The sequence below is a fragment of the Morone saxatilis genome, unplaced genomic scaffold (assembly GCF_004916995.1).
Source record: "Morone saxatilis isolate NCDOM2014 unplaced genomic scaffold, NCSU_SB_2.0 Contig17, whole genome shotgun sequence".
NCBI classification, from domain to species: Eukaryota; Metazoa; Chordata; class Actinopteri; family Moronidae; genus Morone; species Morone saxatilis.
Window position 1 is genome coordinate 6,589,080 of NW_023339729.1, and position 5,481 is coordinate 6,594,560.

Consider the following 5,481-nt stretch of genomic DNA (forward strand, 5'->3'; position numbering starts at 1 on the left):
GGGGGGGGGAGTGCAGGCAGACAGGAAGACAAAGAAAGAGATATGTAGAGAAAACAGGGAGATCCTCCATTTGACAGCAAGGATTGATATCTTTAGCAATGATTAGGCTATGTACACCTGAACTAAGATTGTAAGATTGAACTGCATTCCTCTACATGCCCCCCCCCGACACACACATACACACCCTCCCGCCCGTCCTTCACTTGGCCCGGGGGTGAGGACAGCGGGTGAAGCACAACCTCACCTCACACTCAGCACTGATAAATAACCAAGAGAGCACTATACAGGAGGCATTCAATGTCAACCCACAGGAACACAATGTTTTTCACAATATGGCTCATTAGAATGCCACTTTGAAACAGTTTTGGGAAGTGTTTTGAAGTACTCAATATTTAGGTCCTGTTTTCACATAATATTGTATTGTAACTAGGAGATGTGGACAACTACAAAGTCTATTCATGTGTCCATTTCCATTTTCAACACTGATATAGGCTATGTGTAAAAAGCAGGTCACACAGGATATAAAAGAATATATTTTTGTTTAAAGGGAACCCCACCAATTAAGTGCGACTCAACTTGTAAAAACCAGTTGTATAATATCCCTCTGTGCCTACACTGGAAGCTTCTTAAGTCTGAGAAAATAACAGTGATGACCTCATTAGGGTTATATCTCGGGTTGGATTTGAGACCACAAATTTCAAACTGGGACACGTGGAAGTGGGCATTAATAAGTGAAAGGCTTTGGCACTAACGAGACGGGGATGAATAATAGTATTGAGCGGCATCATGGGAATTGATGTGCTCCTCCACAGAAAATAGAACAACAACTGAGCAACTGAGCCATTAAATGGACAATTTTTCATGTCTGTCTTAAAACAATATTCACATGCCCAAACTATTTTTGGTTGCTTTAATCATTTCCTCTGTCCAAACTGGGCAGAAGACGAGAAGATGTAAGTGATGAGGGACACAGTCCTCGTTCTGTGAAAGAATGCTTTGCAAGTGTAACATAGCACCACCACAGCCACAGTTGGTCAAATCAAGTGGGTAGCTTTTTAGTACAAAATGTACTCTTTTTGTTAGTGTGCTCACCTGCAGCTCAGAAAGGAAACACTATCTGTGGATACAGAAAGAGGGAACTTAGCACTGAAATTACCATGACTTGGGAAGAAGACTTGTTTTGATGAACTCTGAAGCCACATATTAGCTTCAGCTGAACTTTAGAATGCATTTTTGCACGGAACAAGGGCTGTAGATTTTGTCTTAGATTTCTCAGATTGTAATCACATTAGAAAGGGATCTGTTAATAGCCAGTAAAGACAGGAGGAATGAGAACAGTGACCAGCAATGTTTTTAATGTACATAAGGGCTTGTGATTGTTATTAAGATGGACTTGGAAAAAATGTGAACGTAGCATTAGATTAGTGGAGGTTTGTTGGGAGGCTGACTGATCCTGAACTTTCACTAAAACTGAACATGTTCCAACAAAGTTCAAATATTGCTTTAATGTGATCTGACCTCAGAGCAGTCAGGTGCGTGTCTTAGGGTTAGAAGCCATGATGCGTGTTTGTGTGCAAGATCATTTGAGAGTTCCCACCCTTCCCCATGGAAAAACAGACTACATTTGTCTCAGTGGGGAAGAAGCCAACATTAGGGCTCTAAATCAATTAGCTTTTAAAAAAATGCAAAAACAAACATGTACACATAATAACATAAGCACACACACAGGGTCACATCGATGAAGTTGGTGATAGATAGATAAGCTTGGTAGTAACTGCTGACTGACTTTGACGTTGTTGTTCCTAATGTTATTCTCAGCAAAAATTAAATAAGTAATAAGCAATGTATAATTTTGTAAATCCTCTTATTTTCATGACCATTCATTTGATCATTTTAAGTGTTTATAAGTGTTCAGTATTACTTTAACTATTCTTGTACATGAATTATTTAATTTGTTATCAGCATTGAGCTGAACAACAGCACTGTCCAATTCACAAACCACCTATTATACTGTAGGCAGCCCATAAGTGGCTAGTCAATGCTTTCTTTTACTTGCTTGTAAAATTAGCAGAAGACTGAAACAGGGGGAGCTCACATTAACTTGCTTGTAAACTATATAAAATCCCCTTCAAAAATTATATTTAATAAATGTTTGCATTCATGTCTGCCAGAATTTTACACCATGTGCAGCAGCATCCAATCCGCAGAATGCCTTACAACTGGGCTGCAGTCAGAATAAAACTATTACTTTGTTAGAAAGCAGCAAATTGGATGCCCAGACGGACAGAGAGAGAACACTGCCGGGGCAGGTAAAACAGCTTTGTTGTGCTGCAGAGCTTGTGTTGGAATTGTCTCTCCCACCAACACTTGAGCTCCACTGGAGAGAAACTGCATCTTCCTCCACCTATCATTATGTTGCAGCTCATGGAGGAAACAGCAGCAATCAGCCTTGTAATCAGCCTATCGTTTGGTACTTATATTTGTGCGTTCAACCTCTGAATGATTTTTTTAGCTTGTTTTCATTAATCGGTCTTATTTTGGTAAATGGCTGATACAATTGCGTGCCGACAATCACCTTGCTGTTCGGGCTTCAACCTTGGAGGACCACTTGAGGATTGTTCGTGTCCTTCGAAATGGTTAATTCACTTAGCTGCATGTGAGGCTGTTTTTTCATCTGGTTGAAGGTGCACTCTACAATAGCTTTCTGTGGTTTTATTTAACAGTGTCCCTTAGCCTGAGTGCGTATATATGACACATATGGCAGTTCATCAGACAACTGAAATCCAGACACACACAACTGGAGGAAAGCAGATGTGTCTGGCCTGGCTTCCTTCCCCTTACTGCTGTCATAAGACATTGTCTGTTTGTTTGTTTTGTTGTTTGCATGTGTGTGTGAGTGTGTAATGGTTAAGCTCTACAATCAGACCCATCACAAGATAAGCTGCAAGCCTCAAGCTCTGGCAGACATAAACACACACATATATATATATATAATAATATAGTACAGTACTGCGTGCACACACCACACACACAACGCACACTCCAACATGCACTTCAATACAGCAATGAAGTCTGAAAGCTGCGGAGTAACCTCCAAATGGCACAGCCCTAACAAGATGGCTGAAAAACTGTGTGTGTGTGTGTGTGTGTGTGTGGTGTGTGGTGTGTGTGTGGGTGTGGTGTGTGTGTGTGTGTGTTAATGCATGTGAGTGTTATATACTGTATGTGCTTTTGTGTTGATGCCTCACTAACGAGGGGAATGTCAGCTTGTTGCTCATCAGAGCTCATTAGAAGTGCAAGCCAACACTTCAAACCCCATTACCCCCCACCATCATCACCACACAAACACACACACACACAAACACACACACACACACACACTCATCTCTCTCTCCTCCCCTCTCCCACAACACAAAGACCTCTCTGTTTGTGGACATTACCGCATGTGCTGCAAGAGAAAAAGGCCTAACGACCGGAAGAAAAAGGTAGAATAGAGGGGGATGGAGGGTTGTGGGGGGAGAGAAACCCTGCCATGGGATGGTTTGGCAATGAGACAGAAAGATCTACCCGTTTGAACACACAAAATGGTGGGCAATTCAAATGTCTGCAAAAATGCACTGGAGCTTCTGATGTAATCACCTGCTGATGAATCATTTTCATTCTTATTTGTTTTATAACTGAAATGAACATATTTGTATGAAAGATACATTTGGACTGAGAAAATAATTTATAGTTTAAGGGTGAAACCAAGCAACATTGTGAGTTTGTGGGCAGGAAAGACAATCTGAGGCACCAAGTGATTTGCAAATTGATTTTAGTTTTGAGGAATTTGCTTCAATCAGAATTTATTTCTTATAAAAACTATACACAGCCATTTTTGGGCCATTAGTTTAAGACGTAACATGTCCAGTTTGAATCCAGCCAGGAACTGTAGCATGTTATTCCCAGTCTCGCTCCCTCTCTCCCCATATTTCCTGTCTCTTTCTACTGTGCTGTCCAGTAAAGGAAGAATGCCAAAAATGTATATTAAAAAAAATTCACTACTGAAGCGACAGTGTGGGATCTGCTTATCTGCTCCCAAGGTGCCTCAGTAGCCACTAAACGGCGGAAACATTTAGCTTTCTCCTGATCTCTATCTTAGGACCAGAACTACCGTTATGAATCGTGCTCACAGACAGAAGGACTCTGCTTTGGTCTCGCTAACCTCCACACACAGACGCATACAGGCCATAATGAGAAGAACACTCGGTATGTTTAACTCGAAGGTACAGTATTATCCTGTAGCTACTTAGATACCTGTTTTTTCACTCACATTAAGATAAAAAAAACTGACAGAAATAGCTGCTAGAAACTGAACATCATATATTTAAATCCCAACACAACTAACATTAATATAACCTTCTGCAAACCTAGGCCTTCCCTCAAGGGCATTTACAGTGGTAGCCATAATAGCAGTCTATTGTATCGTTCCTGCCTGAGTACTACAGCCGCCACTGCAGTCTTTCTCTTTAGAAAATGTTGTAAAGTAGAACTAAATAGGCATATTGTTAGACAAAACTCATGGCTCTCAAATGACTGGATATCAGGTCATTTCTTGCAGCTAAAAGGAGAGCAAAAGTATAATTCTTGCAACAGTGTAGCCATACTGAGCCCACTCAGCAGAATATGCAATCCTTCTACACCTCGGTGTATGGCTGCATATATCAAATAGCAACCTCAGTTTAGTAATTCCAAAACTGAAACTTTTTATTTTTTTATTTTTAAGATGAAAAATGGAAGTAGTTCTAAGTTCCCCTAATTGACTGACTTCCTGCACAGGCTGTCACTCTGTCCGCTGTGCTCAGATTATGAAAAATAATCAGTTAGGGATTCTACATATTTAAAGAGCATTTTTACCTCACAAAACTTCCACGGGCAAAAGAAGAGAGAGCTCCTGCACACTTTCCTTTTACTTGCGTTCCAGTCCTTAGACCTTCATCAGGCAAAAACAGTTTTTACCTAGTGGGAAAAGGACAGTGTGCGGGAGTTCTTTCTTTTCTTGCCCATGAATTTTTCCTCTAAAACACCTGTCTACAAGAGCATAAACATTTAATAATATTATATGCTTTTTAATTGTTTTTTCTTTGCTAGAAACATCTGGCGGACCAATTTAGCCCTGCTGTACACCAATCCCAGTCCATAAAAACCAGCCTTTAAATGTCTGCTCTTTCTATACGATAGCCCTGTCCACGACAGTGTGTATGTTGCCACGGTGATGTGAGAAGAGGGCTTTACGTGTCATGTGAGGATGTATAATGCGCATGAGCTGCTATTATTAGAGATGGATGGTACGTGTGTGGCTCAAATGTGACAATAACACAGCGGTCAGAACAGGCTTGAGCAATGCAATAACACTTGGCAGAGTACTGTATGTGAGAGTGAGAGTGTGTGTGTGTGTGTGTGTGTGTGTGTGTGCGGTGTGTGTGCGTGTGTGCTACTATG

General features: G+C 40.9%; 1 protein-coding gene across 4 annotated transcripts in view; it reads right to left on the reverse strand.

Annotated features, from left to right (window-relative positions):
- Positions 1-5,481, reverse strand: part of LOC118326772 (regulator of G-protein signaling 12-like) — a 44,181-nt gene that overhangs the window by 28,251 nt on the left and 10,449 nt on the right. The gene's annotated exons all lie outside the window — the stretch shown is intronic.